This window comes from Pteropus medius, unplaced genomic scaffold (genome assembly GCF_902729225.1).
Source record: "Pteropus medius unplaced genomic scaffold, Ma_sr-lr_union100, whole genome shotgun sequence".
Lineage (NCBI taxonomy): Eukaryota > Metazoa > Chordata > Mammalia > Chiroptera > Pteropodidae > Pteropus > Pteropus medius.
Genome location: NW_024351733.1, coordinates 960,969 through 988,240, shown reverse-complemented (window position 1 = coordinate 988,240; position 27,272 = coordinate 960,969). Strand labels below are relative to the sequence as shown.

Here is a 27,272-nt window from a genome sequence, read left to right as displayed (position 1 = left end):
TACACTTAGTTCCAGCTCCGCTTTCTGCCCTCATCCCTGATCTCTGCAGCACGAAACTTGCTGATCTCTCAGACAGGGCTGTTTGGGGAACTGGCTGCAAATTCTCCCCTCCTCCTTCTTCTGTGGGGAGCTCCAGCTACAGTGAGGCAGCTTCTTTGTTCCTCCTAATCTACTCCCTAGAGTCCCATGGTTCTCACCTCTGGAAGCTCTTATGTACAGATCACTCAGATGTGCTTGTGTGCAGATTGTGTGTTATTTGTTGAGTTTTAGATGTTCAGCTTATTATTATTTCAAGGGGAGTGACCTGGGGACATCCTTCACTCCACCATGGTTCTGACCAAAATTTGATTTTTAAGTCAGATAAAAACCTAGATCCCCCAAACATGTGATCAGTTTCTTATATATTATCAAATTGATAACAATATAATGTTAAGGTGAATTAACGCCTATGTACACTCCATCAAAGTCTATAACTAATTTTATTGTTGGTTCAATGGAGAAGCTTCATTTGATTAGGTTAATAAATCAGTTTGTTAGATGACTATAGCTGTTCATTTTACTTCAAAGATTAAAAAATAGTCTTAAATACTCACTAATTAATTGATACAATGTAATTCTCAAATGGCATTTTTGAATTTTTTTGTGTGTGATAGCAATAGACATTTTAAGTATCTGGGGTTTTTGGAGTACATAGATATCACTGGCTTCTGAGTTCATTGTATCTTTGAGTGCCGGTGTATATTTGGACTTTGGTTTTATAGACTAGCTAAAATTACAGAGATTTAAAGAGGTATTAAAATATACAGTTCTTGATCATGTAAGGAAATATGGCAGAGCGAGAGACGTCTCCAGATCTCTCCGCTTGAAACAATAAGCTGAACATCTAAAACTCAACAAAAAACTCTCAAACTGCACACCAGCACATCTGAGTATGAGATCTGCACAAAAGAGCTACCACAGGTCAGAACCCCAGGTGTCGGGTGGGGGACTCTGGGAGATAAAGAAATTGCTTCCTGCAGCCACCAGAGCTCTCTGCAGGAGGAAGGAGAGGGAAGAAGGAGCAGCGAGTTCCTGCGGCGAGTTCCCTGAACATTCCTGCCTGATTTAGCTGTGGCTCTAGGGCCCAGTCATCAGGGCAGAAAGCACAGAAGCGAGAAGGGACCTCAGAGGAACAACAGTTGATTTTCGCCAGCTGTTGTTGAAAAACCGAGGCTGAGCCGCAGCCCCCAACACATAGAGCCCCTCCCCCTATACCCTCCGAGACCAATCACTGCAGAGCCCCAGGGGAATCTGAGCATATGCTGCCAAGACTGTTGTTGACATCGACAGGGACTGAAACTAAGGGTAGCAAGCATGATTAAATATCTACAAGAAAATTCAAAAAGTGTTATTAAGACTTTATATAAAGCAGGGATCCAAGAGGCTTACACGACATCTACTGGAAACCAAAATAAAAGTGCCTTCTTTGCAACAGGCTGAAGAGAGACTTTTATATAATAAATCTTCTTTCTGGGAAAACAGTAGAATACACTTCCATTAATGCTCAGGTGGAGAAATAGTCCATTAAACACCATGAACAACTAAGGTGATGAGGCATCTCAGAGAAAAAAAAAAAAAAAAAAACATCTCCAGAAAATAAGCTTACAGATGTGGAGATATGCCATTTAAATGGCAGAGAATTCAGGATGATACTTCTGAAAAAACTCAATGAGATACAAAACAGCTCAAACCAGCAATTTCAGGAATTGAAAAAAACAACTAGATGAGCAGAACAAGGAAACTGAAACCCTTAAAAGGAACCAAAGAGAACTTCTGGAGATGAAGAACACACTGCAAGAGCTGAAAAATGAAATAGCAAGCTTGAGAAATAGAGTCGACCAAATGGAGGAAAGAATCAGTGATACTGAAGACAGAAATCTAGAAATAAATCAGAAGGAGGAAGAGAGAAACCAAAGATCGAAAAATAATGAAAGAGAAATTGAAAAATTAGCTGATACCATCAGGAGAGGAAACATAGCAATAATGGCCATAATTGAAGGCGAAGAAAGGGAACAGGGATTAGAAAGCATTTTCAGACAAATAGGTGACGAGAATTTCCCAAATCTAAGAAATGAGCTGGAGCTTGGAATTCAAGAAGTCAACAGAACACTCAATTATCTCAACCCCAAAAGGCCTTCACCAAGACACTGAATTAAAATTATCAAAAATCAACGACAAAGACAGAATTCTCAAGGCAGCCATGGAGAAAAAATGGTAACATAAAGGTAAACCCATTAGATTATCATCAGACTTCTCAGCTCAAACTTTACAAGCCAGAAAGGAATGGAATCAAATATTTAAATGATTAAGTAAAAAGAACTACCAGCAGAGAATAATTTATCCAGCTAATCTCTCCTTTAGATAAAAAGGAGAAATTAAGACTTATCCAGACATATAAAATTGAGGGAATTCTACACTATGAGGCCTGCAATACAGGAAATAATGAAGGGGTCAGTTCACCTAAAACAAAATGATAAAACAAATACATAATTAGAAGTAAAGTGACTATCAGGCAAATAGAAGCATAAGAGTGCAACCCTTACTAAGAACAGGGCATTATAAGCTTAAATAATAATAAGAGAATTGTTATAACAAGATAGTAATGAACGTTCAGCACACATAGGGACAAATTGAGATAACAATGACTGAAAAGGAAAGGATTCAAAGATCCAAATTCACAAAGGGGAATGGAGATAAGGCATGCGCAGAAGAAAATGGATGACTCTCTCTCTCTCTCTCTCTCTCTCTATATATATATATATATATATATATATATATATATTTATATTTATATATATATATATATATATAAATATATATATATATAAAACTATCCTTTATATTTTCATAATGGTAACCACACGTCAAAGATTCGAAACTGTTGTATATAACATAAAAAAAGAAGGATCAGAGGGAAAACCCACAAAAGCCAATCAAAATAAAGAAAACAGAAGCACAAGGACAAGAAAGCAATGGAAACACCAAGCTACCAGAAAGAAAAAGAAAAAAACAGCTATAAGAAGACTTCATATTTCAATAATCACCCTGAATGTAAATGGAATGAACTAACCAATATAAGGCACAGAGTTGCAGAATGGATCCAAAAACAAAACATTACCATATCCTGCCTCCAGGAGACACATCTCAACTCCAAAGACAAATATAGACTCAGAGTGAAAGGGTGGAAAATAATATTTCAAGCAAATGACATTCAGAGAAAAGCAGGAGAGTGGTAATAATATCAGATGAAATAGACTTTAAAATAAAAAAGGTAAGGAAAAATACTGAGGGACACTTCATAATGATAAAGGGAATCCTGCACCAAGAAGACATAACACTTATTAATATCTATGATCCCAACCAGGGAGCCCCAAAATATGTGAAGTGATTATTGACGGAACTAAAGGGAGAAACAGACCAAAACACTGTCGTAGTACAGGACCTAAATACACCACTGTCGGATATGGACAGATCATCTAAACAGAAAATCAATAAGGAAATAATGTCCTTAAATGACACATTAGACCAACTGGACATAAGTGACATATACAGAGCCTTTCATCCCAAAACAGCTGCTTATACATTCTTCTCTAGTGCACATGGAACATTCTCAAGAATCGACCACATACTGGGACACAGAGATAGCCTCAACAAATGTAAGAGGGTTGAAATCATACCAACCATATTCTCTGATCATAATGCTTTGAAACTAGAGATCGACTGCAGAAAGAAATCAGGAAGAACCACAAATACATGGAGATTAAACAACATGCTACTGAAGAATTACTGGGTCAGAGAATAAATAAAAAGAGAGATCAAGAGATACATAAAAACAAATGATAATGATAGTACAACATATCAAAACTTTTGGGAAACGACAAAGTGGTAATAAGAAGCAAGTTCACATCATCACAGCTCTATCTCAGAGTTCAAGTATGAGTCCAAATAAACAACCTAATGTTACATCTTTAAAAACTAGAATAAAAAAGAATAAATTAAGCCTAAAATCAACAGAAAGAAGGAAATAATCAAAATTAGAGCAGAATTAAATGAAATTGAGAAAAAAAAAGACAATAGAAAAAATTAACACAACAAAGAGCTGGTTTTTTTAGATTAATAATATTGACAAATCTCTGAGAAAACTCACAAAAGAAAAAGAGAAAGGACATAAATAAACAAAATCAGGGATGAAAAAGGAGAAATTATGACAGACACTGCAGAAGTACAAAGGATCATACAAAAATACTATAAAAAAAGTATATGACACCAACTATAATAACCTAGAAGAAATGGTCCAGTACTTAGAAAAATACAACCTTCCTAGACTGAATCAAGCAGAATTGGAAAATCTAACATACCAATCAGCAGTATGGAAACTGAAACAATGATCAAAAACTTACCAAAAAGTAAAAATCAAGGACTATATGGCTTCACCAGTGAATTCTACCAAATTTTCAAATATTTAATACCTATTGTCCTCAAATTCTTCCAAAAAATCGAAGAGGAGGCAATACTTCCCAACTCATTTTATGAGGCCAATATTACTCTGATACCAAAACCTGGTAAGGATAACACAAAAAAAAGAAAACTACAGATAATATCTCTCTTGAACACAGATGCAAAAATCCTAAATGAGATACTAGCAAACCAAATAGAACAACACATTAAAAAAATTACACGCCATGATTAAGTGGGCTTCATCCCAGGGGCACAGGGATGGTTTAACATATGAAAATTGATTAATGTGGTATACCACATAAACAAATTAAAGAAAAAGAATTATATGATCCTATTAATAGATGCACAAAAAGCCTTCGACAAGATATAGCATCCATTTATGATCAAACACTTAATAAAAACAGGTATAGAGGGAAAGTACCTCAACAAAATAAAGTCCATATATGACAAAACCTCAGCTAACATTATACTTAATGGTGAAAAACTAAAAACCTTCCCTCTAAGATCAGGAACAAGGCAAGGCTGTCCACTATCTCCACTGTTATTCAATATAACATTAGAGGTCCTAGCTAGTGCAATCAGACAAGAAAAAGATATATAAGGCTTTCAAATAGGAAATGAAGAAGTCAACCTGTCACTATTTATGGATAATATGATTCTCTATATAGAAAACCCTAAAGACTCCACAAGAACACTACTAGAAATAATAAACAAATACAGTAAAGTTTCAAGATATAATATCAATGTTCAAAAATCCATACCATTCTTATACTCTAATAATGAATTGTCAGAAAAAGAAATGAAAAAAAAAAGGACTCCTTTTGCAATTGCAACAAAAAGAATAAAATACCTAGGAATAATCCTAATGAAACATGTGAAGGACCTATATAATGAAAACTATAAGACTTTATTAAAAGAAATTGACGAAGACAAATAAATGGAAAGATATTTCATGTTAGTGGACTGGAAGAATCAACATAGTTAAAATGACCATATCACCTAAAGCATTATACAGATTTAATGCAATCCCCATCAAAATCCCATTGACATTTTTTAAAGAAATAGAACAAAAAAAAAGTCATCAGATTTGTATGGGAGTACAAAAGACCCCAAATCGCCAAAGCCATCCTGAGAAAAAAATAAGGCTGGGGGATCACTCTGCCTGACTTCAAATTATACTACAAAGCGCCAATAATCAAATGGCATGGTATTAGCAGAAATAGACACAAAGTCCAGTGGAACAGAATTGAGAGTCCAGAAGTAAACCTCCTGTTTATATGGGAAGGAATTTTCAACAAGGAGTGAAAAACATACAGTGGAGAAAGAAAAGCCTCTTCAATAAATGGTGCTGAGAAAACTAGAAAGCCACCTGCAAAAGAATGAAAGTAGACTGTTGTCTATCACCACATACCAAAGTTAACTCAAAATGGATTATGGACCTGAATATAAGACCTGAAACAATAAAATGCAAAGAAGAAAACATAGGAGCTAAACTCATGGACCTTGGATTTGGATAAGATTTTATGAATTTGACCTCAAAGGCAAGGGAAAAAAAAGCAAAAACAAATGAATGGGACTACATCGAATTAAAATGCTTCTGCACAGCATAAAAAACTTTCAACAAGGCAAAGAGACAACCATCCGAATGGGAAAATATATTTGCAAGCAACGCCACTGATAAGGGCCTAATATCCAAAATATACAAAGAACTTATACAACTCAATAACAACAAAAAGACAAATGATCCAATCAAAAAATGGGCAGAGGATCTGAACAGACACTTTTCCCAAGACATACAAATGGCCAACAAACATAGGAAAGGATGCTCAACATTGCTAGCTATTAGGGAAATGCAAATCAAAACCACAATGAGATACCATCTCACACCTGTTAGAATGGTTATTATCAACAGGATAAGTAATAACAAGTGTTGGAGAGGATGAGGAGAAAAAAGAACCCTCATACACTGCTGGTGGGACTGCAAATTGGTACAGCCACTATGGAAAACAGAATGGAGGGTCCTCAAAAAACCAAGAATTGATCTACCATATGATCCAGCAATCTCTCTACTGGGTATTTACCCCAAAGACTTGAAAACCCATATCCAAAAAGATATTTGCACACTGATGTTCATAGCAGCATTATTCACAGTGGCCAGGACATGGAAGCAACCGAAGTGTCCTACAACAGATGATTGGCTAAAGAAGCTGTGGTACATATATTCAATGGAATATTCCTCAGCTATAAGAAGAAATGAAATACTGTCATTTGCAACAACATGGATGGATGGATCTTGAGATAATCATGCTAAGTGAAATAAGCCAGGCAGAAAAAGTTGAAAACCACACGATTTCACTTACATGTGCGATATAAATCTAAAAGCGACAAACAAACATGACAAACAAACGTGACAAACAAACAGAGACTCATGGACATAGTCAATAGACTAGAGGTTACCAGAGGAAAGTGGGGGGAGGGGAGAAGTAGATGGGATAAAAGGGGTTAAATATGTGGTGATGGAATGAAATCCAACTATTGGTCGTGAACACACAGTGCAATGTATCTATGTCTATGTTGAGTTGTATACCTGAAACTTATTGAATTTGATAATCAATGTCACCCCAATTTTTAAAAAAAAGGGTAAAAATCTAATTTAAAATGGATTATTTTAAACAATTCCACTTCCAAATGTATTCAATAGATTTAATAAATACTAATGTCTCAGCAGTTTTGTGTGATTGGTAAGATTATGGGTCTAATGAAATCAAGATTACATTACAACTTTTATAATTGTATAGGTCAGTTGGTTTTCCACAGATAAATACATCATCTATTTGACTGCTACTGATAAGAATTACATTTTTTAAAAAAACACTGATTTCACTGAATGGATATAAATTATGTTATTAAGAGTTTCTCTGGTCAAATTAGTTTGAGAAATATTAACTTCAGATGAAGACAGAGTTTTGTTTTATTTTTATTGTAGACTTTCCCTTTATTTTTAATTTCTAACATGAATTGCAAATATCTAAGAAAACAATATAAGTATATAGTATTTCTCAAAATAATATGATCACAAAGTCCTTTATTACCTAAACATTTCACCAGACTATAATGTTGTAAAATACAATTTGAGTGTTCTACTCTATGCCATATAACAAAGCTTCTTGTAATATATGTTGTTTTTATTTTCAGATTCAAATAAACATGGGAGAAAATACATAATTACTTTGTATGTGCATATCTGGTTTACTACTTTAATCAAATAATACTTAAATGGAGGCTAATTGGACACATTTCTTAACATAATTTGATGCATGGTGATTGCTTAGTTTCAGGTTCCACAAAGTCAAAGATTTAAGTACAAGCAGGTGTTTTGGAGGGACAGGGAACACGAGCAGGAGTGTAGGGATATGAGACAGGGAAGGGAGAATGGGTGTGTTCTTACGTCAGCTACCACAATGGACAATCAGAGATGATTCTTGCAGGGAAACCTTCAAAAAGATTAGAAAACACATGCCTCCACATTATCCCAGCTATGGAATGCTGGAGCTGTGGCACTTATACCCCAATACCAGTTAGTCATATGTTAAGAGCTGCCCTGGTAGGCTGTGAATGGGGAGTTTTGACAGGCATTATTTTCTAGGCATTTCTGAGCAAAGTGGGCTTTGGCAGTATTACCCAACACATTGTCTGGTATTGGAACGTATTTACCAATTATGGGAAGAACTTGCCAAGTTGCCAGTGCATGTGGAGCAGTAAAGAGATTGCAAAGAATCATCTCATAATAGACTAATGGGTGTTTAGAACAAGAATGTAAACTGGACATACATTTCTAACTTTCCACTCAGATGAATTTTCAAGAAATGGGGAAAGAAGCCTTGCAGGGGAAAAAATCATTAAAGCAGTGGGATTTAAGGTAAAATATCAAAAGTGGTCCAGAAATGTTGAGAGAGTACAAATTGTGCCAAGTAGGTCTAATGATATTGACTAAAGATATCAGATCTAAATATATGCAGAGTCAGTTTACAGGTGAGACTAGTTCTGTGATACCTGCAAGCTCAGAATCATGCAGGAATAGAAGAGGGTCCTGAAGTTTACATCAGGACATTTAATTAGGAAACTTTGTTTGGAGAGCTATGTTTATTTTTACCCTCCCCCTCTTTTATTTATGCTAAGCACCTGGCAAAAAGATGCAGGCTAAAGCAATGGGTCTGAATACTGAGTCTGGAGAGGAAAAGCAGAGCTCAGATTGCCATTAGACAACCAGGAGAGGCATAGGATCTCTCATAGCGAGAAGACACTCCCGTCAGGAGCATCTCCCTCTTCCCTTCATTCAGCCAGAATAGAAATTATGGCAAACAGATTAGACAGAAGAGCAGAGGTGCTCAAAATGAATGCTGAGCACAAAAATATAAATTATCAAATATCTGAGGTAAACAATCACCATAGAGAGAAAAATGCTAGATTTAACACTCCCATCTACTCCAAAGTAGGAAAAGACACTTAATAGTTCATGGCTAAATAGCATAATAGACTCCACTAAGGAGTGAATATAAAGTAACATTGAACCAAAGTCTCTTTTATCAAGGCAGGTTGAATGAGTAAATGCTGTTATGTGAACGAAAAAAATTGAACCTTGGCAAAATATGTTGGTCCGTGTGTACCGATATTTTTCTAGTTGGATATCCAGAGGGAAAGGCTAGAAGAAATGTGAGGAAGAAAACCACTAAATCATGGAAGATAATTTTCCAGACCTGAAAACAGGCCTGCACCTTAAAATTTAACTGCACAATAGAGAGCTGGATGGCAAACAGGATGAATGTAATCTATCCATCCTGAGACACATAGCGATGAAATGTTAGAACAATAAGAATAAAGATAAAATCTTTAAATGTTTCCATATAGATGAAAAACAAATAGGGCCCTTAAAAAATAAAATATCTTATCTATATCATCAGATGCCAAAAAATATAGAGCAGGGATACTTGATACTAAATAAGAAAAGCTCGTGAACATTAAATCCAGTCAATTTAACAGGAAAGAAGAGAAGTGAAATTCATCAAATGTTTTAAGATTTCAAACTTGTAGCATAATTTAATCTCATTGGGAATTCATGAGGTAGATAAAGCATAGGGATATTAACTTACCTAAAGTAATGTAGAAGTTATAAGTAGATTTATAATATAAACCCATGTTTATTAGATACCATAAGCTCTCATTGCATTCATTGCTATTTTTGACATAGGTTACTCTTTCCAGACTCACTGATTCTTGATTGGTTACTTCAGAACCCAACTTAAGAAGCAAAGAAGTCAGTAAAAATTACTAGGCCCCAGCTTTCTTCAAGAGGGTCCTTAAAAAGACTCATGATTTTGGGCCTATTCACCAATTTGGGACCTAAATGTATTTTAGCTAGGATCTGAACTTTCTTATAGCAAACTGGCATTAGAAATCAAAATGATCTCAGAAATTGATGACAGAGTTATACTTTCCCAGTTTTAAGGATAAGGAAATTAATAATTAGTTAATGTCTCATAATTTGATAGTGTCAAAACTATAACTAGAATCCAGGTCTTTTGTTTCTAAAAAAAAGTGAATACAAACTAGAGAGGGATTTTCATTTTTGTAGAGAAGCAGCTACAAGAAAATTAAGAAGAAGAAAAAATGACATGAGTGCTGTTATAAATAATAACTTTTAAAAAATTATACAAGCCATGGAAGTTGGCATGCCATTCTAGACTGAAATCTGTGATTAAAATGACAACATAGTTATATCCAAAATGACACAGTTCGAGTTTTTAATGCACACACATTTAATTTTCTCTGCTTGCATTAATATTGTAGATACTTTATATATTATACACACATTTACACGTATAGTTGTTCTCAAAACAAGAAAGAGAAATCGAAGGATATATCTATAAACACAATAAAACAACAAAAGCAACCGTGAAACCAAAGCAGTTAAACTAGCAGGAATTGATGTCCCCATGAGAAACAGGGCCAATGTGATGCCCTAAAACTGGAGCTGATGCAAACAACGTGGCTTGGAGGCAGTCACCATTCAGGATGCATACAAGGAGGCATGAGAAAAAATTCTCACTGGAAAGTGAGTGCTTAGGCCTGAAATACCAATTATCAAAGTAAGACCAATGCCATGGGAGAAACACCTCAACAGAAGATAACACTTATGCTGGAGCACTAGGAATATTAGAGTAATCTGTATAGGCCCCATATTCAATGTAAATACATATAAATGTATTTAATGTCCTCAATAAACAAAGGTATCATGCCCATTATGTTAGAAATTATTTTTAAAATGTCATGAAATGATAGACAGAAAAAACAATTTGTCATTTTGAAAAAATAGAACATTTAAATAAAGTAAAAATGTTAGCACAAGCTTTTACCCAAATGAACACAGGGTGAAGAATGACCATAGCTAAAGAAGTAAGCTAAAAGGTCAGTTATAGCAGTTACCTGAAACAGGTAAAAAAGAAAGAAAGGAAGGAAGGAAGGAAGGAAGGAAGGAAGGAAGGAAGGAAGGAAGGAAGGAAGGAAGAAGGAAAAGGAAACAGGCCGATGAAAGAAAAAAAAAAAAAGAAAAAAAGAGCTTGTTAAAAAAAAAAAAGAGTTGTTTGTTTAAAAGAAATTGTTTGTTGTTGAAAAGAAACTTGTTGTTGTTGTTAACTGAAAGAAAGGAAAGAAAGAAAGAAAGAAAGAAAAGAAAAGAAAAGAAAAGAAAAGAGAAACAGAGAGAAAGAAAGAAAACCATGAAAGAAAGAAAACCGTGAAAGAAAAGGTTGAAAGCATACATAGATCTACGAGTCTCAATATTTCTCTATTAAAATTTCCAAATGAGAGGATAGAAGAATATTGGGTCAAAAAGTTTGAGGAAATTATGAATAAAAATTTCCCAGAATTGAAAATGTACAGGGATCCTGATACTGGAAGAATACATTGTATATAGAGCAGGACAAATGAAAAAAATGAAACTCACCTAGAAACTTGTAGTTTAAGTTCAGATCAAGGATAGGGAGAAATTCCTAGAGCTAAATAGTGGTAGAGATTCTCAAATTCCCCTACAGAATTTCCTTAAAACTTCTCAACAAATGTATCAATATTTTAACAATACCGAAGTAAGAAATGTTGACTTTTCAATACACATGAGAGCTGACACTGGTGCTCTTACTTTTTTTCTTTCTTTTTCAGAGTTGAAAGTAATGTTTATACACATTAATCACATTTAGATTTCTTTTTAATTATTACCTTAAAATTGCTTTAGCAATTAAGGGATGATTTACTATTTGGAGTCTTGTGTCACAGTTTTGAAGATTATTGCTGCATGAGATCAGCAGTAATTTATTTTAATGAATGAGGAGCATTGTCTAAATATATTCTGAATTCTTATAGTCTTGCTACTCAGTTATATTAAATTGTATGAGTTACTGATGGGAAAAAATCTCATAAGTAAACAGGAAAACCAGGTTAATGTTCCCATCAGTACTCTGATAATGTTTTTCTCCTTGCTATAAAATACATTCTTCCATTTGGCAAAATGTTCCACATTTATATTTTATGAAATTATCTATCTATCTATCTATCTATCTAATCTATCTATCTATCTATCTATCATCTATTTATTTATCTATTATCTATCTGTCATCTACCTATCTATTTATTATCTATCTACCTTTCTATCTTTGAATCTATATACCTATATTATCTATACATTTTAAATATAAGCCATCTCCATAATTATTGTTTTATATGATTATTTCATATATTTTAAATTAGCTATGGTTTTAAACAATTGATATTGACATTGAATTTCAAATGCTGGAGATTTTATAGTCAGCTTAATGGAATATCCAAGCAGAGGTCAATGAGATGATCTATATTTATAAATATGTATATTTTTTAATTATTTGTTTAAATTAGTTTCAAGTAACTATGTGCTTCAAAACTTTACCATATTATGCCTAATCATTTTTTAATTAAATTTATTTATTTAAATTAGTTTCAAGTATACAGTACATTGGTTAGACATCTATATAGTTCATAAAATGATCCCCCCAATTGCTCCCTCCCCCCCTTGACCCTCCACATAGCCATCATATTAGTGCTCACTGCATTCCCTATGCCGTGTTCCCCAACTCCGTGACCAACTATCAACTACTAATTTGTATTACATCAAGTATTACATGCATTTGTTTTACAAAGAATTATGTCCTTTGTAATTTATGTAACTCAGCTTTCAAGGGTGACCAACGTGAATTTTCTTTACTTCGAATTATATCTTCTTTGTAAGATTTCTATTCTCTTTATCTTATATTTAACCATTTATAATGGAATTAAGAGGAAAAGATGTACAACAATGTCTATGTCATGTATATAAAATAAAACACCTTTTATCTCTGGATAGCTTGAAGACTGACAATATCTGCTGAAGAAATGCAGATAGTAATTAAACAGTTTTTCTCTTCTTCCTTCATATCAGAATATCCAGCCAATTTATTTATTGTAAGAATTTCTGTTTTAATGTATGAAAGATTGCTATTAGGCTAAGGTAAAAAACAAATTCCCTAACAAAAAAAAAATCTAACAAACAAAATAAAACAAACAAAAAAAGAATTGCACATCTCCTCCCCAAAATGTGGGAAGAGAAGAGAAATATTATCTACCACAATTAGAAATATATTTGTGGAAACACATGAGCAGGCTCTAGGTAAGCTTGCAATCCCAATGTGCCAGTGGGGGCAAAGGCCCACCTTTTCTAAATCAGAACAGTTCAAGGAAAAGTGAACTGGAGGTGTGGCCATGTTCAGAGAACTGTTCAGTGGTGCCACAGAGCTGGAGAAGTGCAAAGAGTGAGCTAGCCTGGTGTCTAAGTATCTAGATATAGGTGAGGAAACAAGCCACCACCAACATTATCTCCAAATATGGAACAAGGATTTCTGGTACCCTACTTCAGAAATCAGAATGTATTTTTTAATAGAAAAAACAAAGTTAGAGATTTTCTTGTGGCTCTATAACTGTTTCCACCAAGGGAAATCAGAATAGTTGAACTTTGTAAAAAAAAAAAAAAAAAAAACAAAAAAAAACCTAACAATGAATTGATGACTGCCTATACCATTAAGAGTAGAGTAAACATGGCATACTAGTTATTTCTTAAGGAGTTGAAGTCTACAAAAGGTAAAAAAAAAATAAAGAAATATACTTGTGTATACAGCCATGCAATGCTCAAGGACAGTAATGTGTTTTCTTGAAATTATTACCCCTGATACCTATAGCAGAACACCTGCCACATAGTAGGCACACCATAAAATTTTGCTGCACATTTGAGTAAACTGCCTATATAAACCAAGCCTTAAAGGAGAGTTCACAGATATTAAACTAATACCATTGATAATAAAAGTCCAAATAAGATTTTACATGCCTGGTTATATTATAATGTGCTATTCTAGAGTATTGGAATAAAAGACACGAGGGGTATTCTATTGGCCTGCCAACTTTAAAACATGTCAAATCATAAATTTTTTTTTTAAATGTCAACTCATAAAAGAGAAAAACAGAGGAACTCTTCCCAATTAAAGGAGACTTAAGAGACATAACACCTAAATGCATGTGATTTGGATCCTAAACCAGGAAAAAATGATTTTTTTTCTTGTTCTTTTGCTGTAATGAATATGAGGTCTATCGACGACATTTTAAAAAGTCTGTAGATTAGATAATAGTAATACATCAATGTTAGTTTTCTGATTTAAATAATGTACTATGGTTGTACTAGAGAATGTTTTGAGTGTTTGTTTAAGGAGATACTGAAAAATTTAGAAATACAAAGGCATCATGTCTGCAATATGAGTATGAGCAGGAGAGGATGTGGCAATATATTAACATTTAAGGAATCAGGAATTCTTTGTACAATTCTTGCAGCATTTCTGTAAGACTGAAATTATTTTTTTAAGTTAACTAAAAGAACGATCTTGTTTTGTCATTTTTTTAATCTCGATAGGTCTTACAAAGAGTATATACTTGACAAAAAAATCTATTACTAAGATATTCAGTTAAAGGATTGATTCAGAATTTCAGTGGGTAAAGAGGAAAGAAACACAAAATTAAGAAAAAAGACAACATTCGCATATATAATTAAAAAATAATATTAACAGCAGAAATCAAGTATAGTTTTGAGGTGCATATTTCTCTCTTTCCCACCTCTGGTAATACGCAAAAAAATTATTATTTAGGGCAAGAAACATCCTACATCCTACTATTTTCAAAAAATGTGTCCTGGTGGAATGAATTAAGGTGCAGACTGAAAATATAGTTCCGAAATGGCAATAATTTATAAGTGAGTTCAATAAATTGGGGAGGAAGGAAACAAAAGAAAGAATGCTTGTAAGATTTTCAGTAGCAGCTGTCTTTGCTGTAGAACAAATCTGCAGTTGCTGATTTCCCCTCAAAGCTGTGGTATTGTTTTCAGTGGGGCTTTAAGGGAAAGAAGTGGCTGCTGGACAGTTTCTGCGTTTTCATCCAGCTGTTCAGTTAAAAGGCTTAAGTTGTAAAGGCTGCAATCTGCCTCTGAGATACAAGAGAGCATCTTTCTAGACTATTTACAAATTTATTTAAAATGGCAACAATAATAAGTGAAGAAAGACAATATTCTCCCTTAAATAAAATGATGACCAATAAACCAAATTTCCAAGAAGTGTTCCTTGGTGCATTTTTTTTTTCTGCTTCCATGTTTTCTTGTTGCTACGACTCCATAAATGCTCAAACTCAGAATGTGACAAAGTAGAAAAACATTAGGTAAATGTACTAAAAATTTTAAAAACCAAACACAAACAGCTTTGCATACTACATGCTAATTATTACCTAGTACCTACAGATTGTCTTTCTAGCTTCTAAAATCAATAAGCAATAGGAATAATTAGATTTTTTTGTTTTTTTTTCACCTTTATTGAGGCATACTTAATATACAAAAATGCAAATATTTAATATATAGTTTGTTAAATTTGGACTTAGCATGTATTCTTGATACCATCACCACAATAAAGGTAATAAACATATCCACTACCTCCAAAAAATGTCTTGTGTTCCTTGCTTTTTTTTCTTTATGGTAAGAACATTTAACATGAGATATATCCTAACAAGATGATGGTGCACAGTACCATATTGTTAACTATAGATATTATGTGTTACAATGTTTATTTTTTTTAATTTAAGTGCATTAAATGGCACTACTACTTCTGAGCCCTAATAGTATTTAAATTTGCCTCAGTGCTAAAAGAATTGATGAACAGTATAGCAAATAGATCCCCTACTGTAACATGTTTCCCCAGGACCCTAAGTTCATAGCATAGAAGTAGCCCAAATTTCACTGGTCCTTCCCCTAGAACTTCAGGCAGAAATTCTCAGCAGTTAGAGCTGGATGGTCCCAGAAGTTCCTGTACATGTGTTTATGAAAATGTTAACTATAGGAATCATTTGACCACTTCAGTGGCATGATCATGTTCATTATGTAAGAAACCACATGAAGCTGACTGTCAGGTGCCTCTGCTGAAAATGTTCTTATTCAGAATTTTAAAATCTATACTAAGGGCTACATATATAGATGCACCTTAAGTAGAAACATTGAGTTGTCACAGAAGCACTGGTCCAGGCCTAAGCAGGAGAAATTTACTCCATCCAACCACGTGTCACACATTATAACATGGGTACCAAAAAATGAGGTTTATTACCCTAAAATCTCATAGGCCATCATGAATATCACTCCTTCATTTTCTCTGTATCCTGTACTGGCACAAATTATAGCAATAGTAATAATAGCAGTGGTAAAAGCAAACAGTAATTTTATTTCTTTTATGGAAATGTATAAGATAAATTACAAAAAAATTCAAATAATATTTTTTAATTATAAAAGCACAAGGAAGAAATAAAGAATTCTAAGTTCTTTCAAAAATGTTGAGTAACTATTTGGTGCATATTCTTTAATTATTTATTTATGCTTATATATTAATAGAAGTTGAGAGACAAATATATTTGTATATAGAAAAATAGACAATTGTAAGAAAGTTATGCTCTTTATGTTATATTAAAAATAACATGAGACTTCCTTGAATTTAATAGAATAACAAAGAAAGGGACGTGAACATGAATCTGAAAAAAACTAATGAACACTTCAGATTTTCAGATAAACACTTCATTATAATTTAAGATACTACTTTAATTAAGCTTAAGAAAAAATGATTATCAGTAGGATTAACTTCTGGCTTTTAAAGAGGTAGCTCTTTAACCTATAGATTTTTAATAATGATAATACTTTTATTTTTACTTTGTGTTTATAATAAATTTACATGTCTAAATGCAATTTTCGCTTCTTCAGAGTTCTATGCTAAAATGAAGTCAGTTCACACCACTAGACATTTTATCCCATCCTCTTACAAGTTCTTTATTTTTGATCATTTCTAGAGGAACTAGATTTCATTATACTCTAGTCCCTAAATTCAGTGATGTGGAAAAATATTGCTTTTGCCTTTATTTTTGAAGACAATTTGAGTGAATAAATTCTTTTAAGAACATATTTCTTTCAGAACACTGAGGATATTCTTCATTTCCTTGGTCAACCACTTTGCTTTTTGTACCCGGATTGCAGTAGAATGCTTACTTTATCCTTGAAATACAATAACTTAACAGCATGTGCCTTGATGCCAATTGTTCTGTATGAGTTTCACCAATCTATTATATTCAATTTTTTCTTCACTTAAGTTAATTTTTCCTATATTATACTTCTGAGTGGCTTATTATTTATTTATATTTATTTATTATTATTTTTTTATGATGACATTGGTTAACGAAATACAATAAGTTTCAGCTGTACGCTTTAATAGTAAGGCATATATATATATATATATATATATATATATATATATATATATATATATATATATTGCATTGTATGTTCCCCTCCCATAGTTAGATTTCTTTCTGTCTCCACATATTTGACCCCTTACCCCATCTACCTTCCCCCTCTCCCAACCTCCTAACCTCTGGTAACCACTAGTCTGTAGTCCATGTCCATGAGTCTCTGTTTGTTTGTCCTGCTCCTTTGTTGCTTTTAGGTTTATATTCCACATATATCATGTGCTTTTTAACTGTTTCTGCCTGGCTTATTTCGCTTAGCGTGATTATCTTGAGGTTGATCCAGGTTGTCGCAAATGGCAGTATTTCATCTCTTCTTATGACTGGGTAATATTTCATTGTACATATGTACCACTGCTTCTTTAGCCAATCATCTATCATAGGACACTTCAGTTGCTTCCATGTCCTGGCCACTGTGAATAATGCTGCTGTGAACATTGGTGTGCACGTATCTTTTCAGATATGGGTTTTCAAGTCTTTGGGGTAAATACCCAGTAGAGGGATTGCTGGATCATATGGTAGATCAACTCTTAATTTTTTGAGGAATCTCCATATTGTTTTCTATAGTGGCTGTACCAATTTTCTGAGTGGCCTTTTGATTTATTTATAAGAATCTTTTATTTAAAGATGCCAATTATCCCTATACTGGTTCATCTTTGACTAGTGTCCAAATATTCTAATTGCTTTAATCATTCTCTCTCTCTCTCTCTCTCTCTCCCTCTCTCTCTCTCTCTCTCTCTCATCCGAGGTTATGGAAAGGCTTTTCTCCTATTGCTTGAAATGACTTTCATCTGGGTTTATTATCTCTGATGTACTCATTTATGTATCAGATCTGTTGTCATGTCATTTTGATTTTCAATTAATCTCATTGGCCCTCCAGTTTCTACATTTTATCTTACTATCAGAATTTATCATCTTATCTTGAACTTCTGTTCACTTAATTCATTTAAAATATGAAATCTTTCATAAATTTACATGTCATCCTTTCACATGTGCTATGCTAACTATTTACTTTATCATTCCAATTTCAAGATATATATTATGTCTAAATAAACAAGTTATAATAACAAAAATAAGTTGAGATTTGTCAAGTTTGTGTCAGGTACTTAGCAAAGTGATTTATACGCATTAATTTATTTAATTTTCAAAATAACCCTACATAGAGATTCTTCTCCATTTTACAGATGAGGAAATTAGAACTAAGGGAGTTTAAATAACTTGTGCAAGAATGTATAAATAGTAAAAGACAGACCTACATACGGGTTCTAGCTATTTATTATAATGTTATACATATTTATTGACTTGTATTCTTTATTAATTGCCCAACATATCCAGATATATAAGAACTTCACTATTAGGCAAAACAGATTTTCTGTGATACCAATATACTCATTGAAGATAGGGGGAACGAGAAACAATTCCATCATTTAAGGAGAAACAAACTCAGAAAATAAAAATGAGGTTTAGAGTAATTGAGTGAAGGTGATACACTAACGATAGCATTTGGGATATTTTCATTTACTACGAGACCAGGGGAACATTATTTTATACACTTGAGTTTTGACAATTACTACTTTTTCTAATATCTACCTATTTTTTGTCCCTAGGTGTAAGTATCGCAAGAATTTCTTAAAAAGAGCTGTGTCTGTGCTGCACAAAAAAGAGAACAGTAAGTGTATAAGCATATGGGTTTGTGTGTGTGTATTTGTGAGTGAGTGTTTAGAAGATACCTATGAAACTGTTCACTGTGGCCTACTGTCCAGATGAAAGAGAACACTTGATCAGAAACTACTAGTACAGACAAAGATAACTGAAGTAAATGATACCAGTGATGGGACCATAAATAAATTAATTAATAGATTAGGATAGACTAGACTAAACTAGAATAGGAAAAAAAAGCGTGAGCAGGTGTAAAAATCCAGCTTTTAAAGTATTAAACTGATTATTTCCACTATTTGTGCTCAACTCTCATGGACTGCTTGCAACTTATATGAGCAGTGAAAAAAAGCAGGGTAACGGGACCAGTGAGGTGTTCAACAATGAAATACGAAGCTTGGGAAACCCTGATTTGAATTCTGAGTATTTTTCTTCTTATTCAGGTAATACTTTAACTGAAATTCAATTTCTATAGTTTGTAAAATACCATTGTGAGGATTGCCTTCAACATAAAAGCGCATTTTATTACCTTGTTTTCTGAGGGAAAATGCATGTCAAGTTACAGAAAATTGGTTCATTTGTGGATCTTTAACAAAACTTTAGCTCATGCATTGGTATCTATTTGTCTGTTAGATCCTTCACCTTTCTTCTATAGTTCTTATGATATAAACCTATAGTCTTTCACAAGAAAACCAAAGATTATATTTTTGAACCATAAGTGGCATAGTGATTTAGAGCAAGAGAATTTCCTATTACTAACTGAAGATACTCTGGTATCTTCAACAATCTGAATTCTTCCTTGCCAAAGGTAAATGATGAGTCTTTATTTTTCAAGATTTTATGTTTAATCCTTATGTGTTTTGTTGTACATATTTCAGGACAAAAGTTTTACAAATCAGATTCAGCAATCATAAAAGCATGATTGTGGACATTTGACAAATCTTGGAAAATCACAAACATCTTTTATAAGCATTCTTTTAAAAATACTATTAAGCATACCAAAATGGCAATGTAGGAGATTGCTGCCTCTCCCTTTCTCCACAAAACTCAATAATTAGACAGCTATCCACAAAACAAACAAACAAACAAACAAACAAACAAAACAGCTCTGGAAGATCTCTAGGGTTCTATTTTTTTAAATTTAGTAACACAGTGGAACAAAAATCCTGAGAATAATTGCACAAGAAAAGAATGAAGACTGCTTCATTTTGCCTGCATCATCCCATTCCCCAAAGCTAGCACTGTTCAACACCAAGAGGGAACTTTCTCAACTAGAAAGAGTTTCCCTCACCAGGAAAAATGAGTGAGGTGAATAAACAGCTGTTCCACCTTTCAGAGTACCATACAAAGGTCCCACTTTGGTTTTACCCCACTCAATTTGGCAAAGTTGAGACATTTAAGACAGCTATAAACAAGAAAGAAAAGAAAGGCCTAATCATAACAGCCACATAGAAGAGTGATTATAGCTCACAAAGATCAGCTCTACAGACAAACTTAGCAAATTTCACCACTGATGAAACCAAGAGCTAGCATAGCTGCCACAGACCCCCTGCAGATTTCACCAGCTTTTGCCCCACAGGTATTCAAATTCATGGGTGCCAGGCATTGAGTCCATCCCTGCTCCCTCCCCTCCCTATCCCTTATGAGCCCAGGACCCTCAGCGGCTCAGGTTACTGCAGCTAAACGAATATAATATGTTAGCTGCCTGAGTCTCTCCCTGCTCTTTCTGTACCCCCTGCCTCTGCCAAACTCCAAGAAATGCACCAAGAGCCAACTTAGGCTTCTGTGGCTACATGCATACAAAATGCCAGCCTACAACCCCCCGGGTGACTCCCACCACTGTGAACACGTTTAGGGCTAGCTACTCCAGCTTTTCCCCTGTGTGACACCAGCCTGATTCCTGTCATCAGCCTCAACTGCAGTGCATACACCTGGAGGGAGAGGAAACAGCCAGAGGAGAGCCTATTGACAGCCAGGGCCACTGCTTCTGCCATTGAGCCTTTAGTTGGCCCCATGTTGCCTGTCCTGGCCCCCAATACTGTGTGTGTGTGTGTTTGGAACCACCCCTACTGCTACACAGACACCTGCAGCTGAGTGTAAGCACACTACCAGCTCCAGTCACCACCCTTGCCCATCCTGGTCCCTAGCCACAGGACTTGGAGGCACCACTGAGGGCTCCAACATTCCTTACAGCCACTGCACCCACCCTCCTGCAGTACTCACCAAGGACCACTAAGTTGTTGATGCAGTGGAGCCCAGTAGCCTGAGCTGAAGAGACATCATACCCCCCTAAAGACAAGGTGCCACCATGTGCCCTCACACTTGGCACCCTACACTATTAGAGCAGGGTGTCATAGCACACTCCAGCATCACCTCACTCGCAGAGTGGAGTCTTTCCTTATCAGTGTCAGTCTATAAAGTCTGGAAGAGATGACTGCTTTTTAAAATGGGCAGATATCTATACAAGCCTACAGAGATTACAAAGAATCAGGGAAATATGACTGCATGAAAGGAATACAGTAAACCTCTAGTACCTAGCTCTAAAGAAATGGAGTTCCAGGAATCTCTCAACAAAGTGTTCATGATAATTGTTCTACAGATGTGCAGAGAGCTACAAGAAACTACAGAGAAGCAATTTTACAATATAAGAAAAACAATACATGAACAAAATGAGAAGTTCAACAAAGAGAAAGAAAACATTAAAAAAAATAACTAAATGGAAAATTGGGAGCTGAAAAACATAATGACTAAACTGAAGAATTAAAGAGAGCTTCAACAGTAAGCTTGAACAAGCAGAAGAGAGAATCAGTGAGCTATAAGAGAAGTAAACAAAAATTATCCGATCAGAGAAACAAAAAGAAAAAGAAAAAAAAAGAAGAATGAAAAGGAATAAAGAAGCCTATGGAACTTATGGAACACAATAAAAAGAAATAATGTACATATCTTTGGAGTACTAAAAAGATAAAAGAGGAGAAAATGTTAGAAAGCTTATTTAAAGAAACAATGGCTGAGAAATTCCCAAACCTGGCAACAGATTTGGACATCTGAGTTCATAAAGCTAGAGAGTCACTCCCAAATTTTAATACAAAACCACCTATCCAGGTGCATAATAATAAAACTATCTAAAATCAAAGCCAAAGAGAGAATTCTAAAAACAACAAGAGAGAAAAAAAATTATTTTTAGAAGGAAACCTCATAAGGCAATCAGTAAATTTTTCACCAAAGACCTTGTAAGCCAGAAGAAAATGGAATGATATAGTCAAAATGCTGAAAGAAACAAGCTGTCCACCAAGAATACTTTACCCAGAAAAACTGTTCTTCATAAATGAATGTGAGATAAAGACTTTCCCTAATTAACAGAAGCTGAAGGAATTAATTACCACTAAACCTGCCTTACAAGAAGTACTGAAAGCGGTTCTTCATGCTGAAATGAAAGGATCCTGATTAGCAATATGAAAACGTACAACACACTCTTACAGGTAAGCATATGGTCAGATTCAGAATACCCTAATACTATAATATAGTGATGTGTTAACTAATTAAATATAGTATAAAGATTAAAGGACTAAAGTATTTAAAATAGCTACAACTACACCAATTTTTTAATGGATATATATTATAAAACTATAAATGGTGCCATCAAAAATATAAAAGGGGGAATCAAAAGGGGTAGCGTTTTTGTATGTGACTTAAATTAAATTTGTATCAGTGTAAAATAGAATGTTACATATAAGATGTTTTATGTAATCCTCTGAGTAACCACAAAGCAAAAACCTACAGTAGATGCACAAAAGATAGAGAAGGGAAGTGAAACATACCACTATAGAAAATCATCAATTCACACAGAAAGGCAGCAACAGAGGAAGAAAGGAACAAGGGAACTATAAAACAGCCAGAAAACAATAAGATGACAGTAGTAAGTCCTTACCTATCCATAATTATTCTAAAAGTAAATGGTTGAATACTTCAATGAAGAGGTACAGAGTGGCTGGATGGGTGTGTGCTTCCTATAAGAGACTAACTGTCTTTAAGAACACACATAGGCTCAAAGTAAAGAGGTGGAAAAACTACTCTATTCAATTGGAAACCAAAAGAGAACATAGGTAGCTGTCCTTATATGAGAAAAAATAGACTTTAAGCCCAAATCTGTAATGACACAAAGATGGTCATTAATTAATGATAAAGGGGTAAATTCATCAAGATTTAATGATCATAAATATACATATACCCAACATCAGAGCACCTAAATATATTAAGCTAATACTAACAGATATGAAGGGAGAAAAAGACAATAATATAACAATAGCTGGGGACTTCAATACTCTCAATTTCAACAATTGATAGATCATCCAGACAAAATCAACAAGGAAATGTTGGACTGCAACCTTACTTTACACTCAATGGACCTAACAGACATATGCAGAACATTCCATTCAAAAGCAACAACATATATACATTCTTCTCAAATGCACATAAACGTTCTCTAGGATAGATCATCTGATAGGTCACAAAACAAATCTTAGCAAATTTAAGAAGACTGAAATTATGCCATATCTTGTGCCACAATGGTATGAAATTAAAAATCAATAACAGGAAGAAAGCTGGAAAATTCACGACTATGTGGAAATTAAACAACAGACTCTCGAACAAGTAATGGGGTCAAAGAAGAAATGAAAAAGGAAATCAAAAGAATATTTTGAAACAGAATGAAAATAGTACAACATATATAAACTTTGGTATGCTGCAAAAGCAATTATAACAGAATAAATGCCTAAGGTAAAAAAAAAAAAATATATATATATATATATATATCTTAAACAAATAAACTAACAGTATCTAAAAGAACTAGAAAGAAAAGAACAAAGTCCAAATTTAGCAGAAGAAAGAAAACAAAGATCAGAGCAGAAATAAATGAAATAGAGACTAGAAAAATCAATAGAAAAAATAAAATTAAGAGCTTGTTTCCTGAGAAGATAAACAAAACTGCAAACTTTAGCAAGACTAAGAAAAAAAGAGAGAGGACTCAAATAAAATCAGAAATGTAAGAGGAAATATTACAAACGATACCACAGAAATACATAAAATCACAAGACTACTTTGAAAAATTATATACTAACAAATTAAGCAACCTAGAAGAAATGGATAAATTCCTAGGAACAACCAACCAAGAGTAAAATTATGAGGAAATACAAAATCTGAACATATCAATAACAAGTAAGGAGATTGACTCAGTAATCAAAAACCTCCCAGCACAGAAAATCTCAGGACCAGACAGTTTCACTGGTGAATTCTACCAAATATTTAAAGAGGAATTAATCCTAATTCTTCTCAAAATCTTCCAAAAAATTGAAGAGGAAGAAATACTTCTAATCTAATTTTATGATGCCAGCATTATTTTGATACTAAAGCCAATAAAAACACTATAAAGAAAACTATAGACCAATATCGCTGATGAATACAAATGCAAAAACTCACAGCAAAATATTTTCAAATATGTCTACGGCCATCCTACCCTGAACACACCCAATCCTATCTGATCTTGGAAGCTAAGCAGGGTCGGGCCTGGTTAGTACTTGGATGGGAGACCACCTAGGAAGACCAGGTGCTGTAGGCGTAAAAAAAAATTAAAATTCAAACTCAACAACATATTAAAATGATCATACCCCATAATCAAGGAGGATTATCCCTGAGATGATTCAACATACACAAATCAATAAATATTTTATACCATCTTAATAAAATGAAAGATAAAAATCATATATCTCAACAGATGCAGAAAGAGCATTTGACAAAACAATGTCCTTTCATAATAAAAACACTTAATAAAGTGGGTATAGAAGGCCATATAAGATAATTGCAGAGCCTATATCACCCTCAAAGTTAAAAGGTTGAACGATTTTCTTCTAAGATCTGTATCAAAACAATCCAATTCAAAAATGAGCAGAGGAACTAAATAGGCATTTTCCCAAAAGAGACATACAAATGGCTGGCCAAATGGTACGTGGAAAGGTACTCAATGCCACTAATCACCAGGGAAATGTAAATGAAAACCACAATGAAATAACATCTTACACCTCTTAGAATGGCTATCATTAAATACAAAAAGGTAACAAGTGTTGTTGAGGATATAGAGAAAAAAGAACACTTCAACGCTATTGGTGGGAATGTAAATTAGTACAGTCACTATGAAGAGCAGTGTGGAGGTTTCTCAAAAAATTAAAAATAGAGCTACCATATGATTCAGCAATTCCACTTCTGGGTATACATACAAGGTATCTACTCTCCCATTTTCATTATAATATTATTGCAATAGCCAATATATGGAAACAACCTAAGTGTCCATCAATGTATGAATAAGTAAAGAAGATGTGGCATATATGTGTGTGTGTGTGTGTGTGTGCGCGCATATATATGTGTGTGTAGAGAGAGAGAAAGAGAATATACATATACACACACAATGGAATATGATTCAGCCATGATAAAGAAGGAAATCTTGCCATTTACAACTTGGATGAATCTTGAGGGCATTATGCCAAGCAAAATAAGTCAGACAAAGACAAATACTGTATGATCTCACTTATATGTAGAATCTTTTTCGTTCTGGCTTTATTGAAATAGAATAGATAATTAGTTGCTCATATTTACATTGTACAATTCAATGAGTTTTATTCAATTATAGTTAGCATGCAATAATATATTGTTTCAGTTGTACAGCATAATGAATAGAGATCTATATAACTTACAAAGTAATCACTCCACTAAATCGATACCTCTCTTCCTCCTTACATATTTATTACAACATTATTAACAATTTTCCTAATGCTACATTTTATATCTTCATGTCTATTTTGTAACTATCCATTCGTACTTCTTAATTCCTTTGCCCTTTTTATCGTCTCCCCAACCCCCATTTAGTAGCCCTCAAAATATTCTCTATATCTATGAGTTTATTTCCATTTTTGTTGTTGTTTATTTTCTTCTTTAGATTCCACGTGGACATGAAATCATGTGACATTTAACTTTATCTGATTTATTTCATTCAGCACAATACTCTCTAGGTCCATCAAGGCAACATATTTTTTCCATCCATTCCTTTTAGTCTGTGTATGTCGTTTAATCTGAAGTGAGTCTCTTGTAGGCAGCATATATAGGGGTCTTGTTTTCTTATCCATTCAGCCACTCTATCTTTTGGTGGAGCACTTAATTCTTTTCCATTTGAGGTATTTGTTGATAGAAATATAGTTATTACCATTCTTTAGTGGACTCTAAAAAAGCCAAACTCATAGAAATAAAGAGTAGATTGGTAGTCTCTGGGGAGTGGGGGAAATGGGGAGATATTAGTCAAAGGATGAAAACTTCCAGTTATACGATTTTTAAGTTATGGGGATTTAGTGTACATCATGCTGATTATAGCTAACAATACTGGAATATATACTTAAAATTTGCGGAGTAGATCTCAAGTGTTCTCATCACAAAAAATGAAATAGCAATTAGGTGATGTGATGGAGGTGTTAGCTAATCATTTTGAAATATATAAGGATATCAAATCAACTATCGTACACCTTAACCGTGTTATAAGTCAATTATATCTCAATAAATTATATCTCAATAAATCTGAAAATAAACAAACATATTTCTTCACGTTTTACATGTCACTGCTATGCCATACTGACTGGGACAAAGTACAAATACAATCAATGTATGACAACATAAGATATGATTTTAGTTAAAATATACCAACATGCTTATATTTAGATTAGTAAAATTTCTTCAGGATTTAATCTAATGAAGTCTACATATAGCATCCAACTACAGAATATTGAAGAATGAGCTAAAAATTATCAGGTTCAGAGGAAAGGCACTCAATAGTTGAACCTATATAATTACATATAAATCAAGAATTAAAATGATTCTCTAGTTGTGGGTATTAATGAGGAGAGAAGTACTTTTCATACTTAAAGGATCAAAGAAAGAACTTGGAGGGCTTATCCAAGCACTGTCCAGAGTAGCACTGTCCAACAGAAATAAAATGTGAACCACATATAAAAGTTAAAATTTCCTAGTGGTCACATTTTTTTTTAAAGTAAAATAATGCAGGTGAAATTAACTGTAATAATTATTCCTTTTAACCCAATACATCTAAAATATTATCATATAAACATTTAATTAATATTAACATTTATTAATAAAATACT

General features: G+C 33.7%; 1 non-coding gene across 1 annotated transcript; it reads left to right on the top strand.

Moving 5' to 3' along the window:
* Positions 1–24,572: 24,572 nt before the first annotated feature.
* Positions 24,573–24,691, top strand: LOC120589023 (5S ribosomal RNA). Its single transcript, XR_005649368.1, has one exon. It is a non-coding gene; the product is annotated as a 5S ribosomal RNA (ribosomal RNA).
* The last annotated feature ends 2,581 nt before the right edge of the window (positions 24,692–27,272 follow it).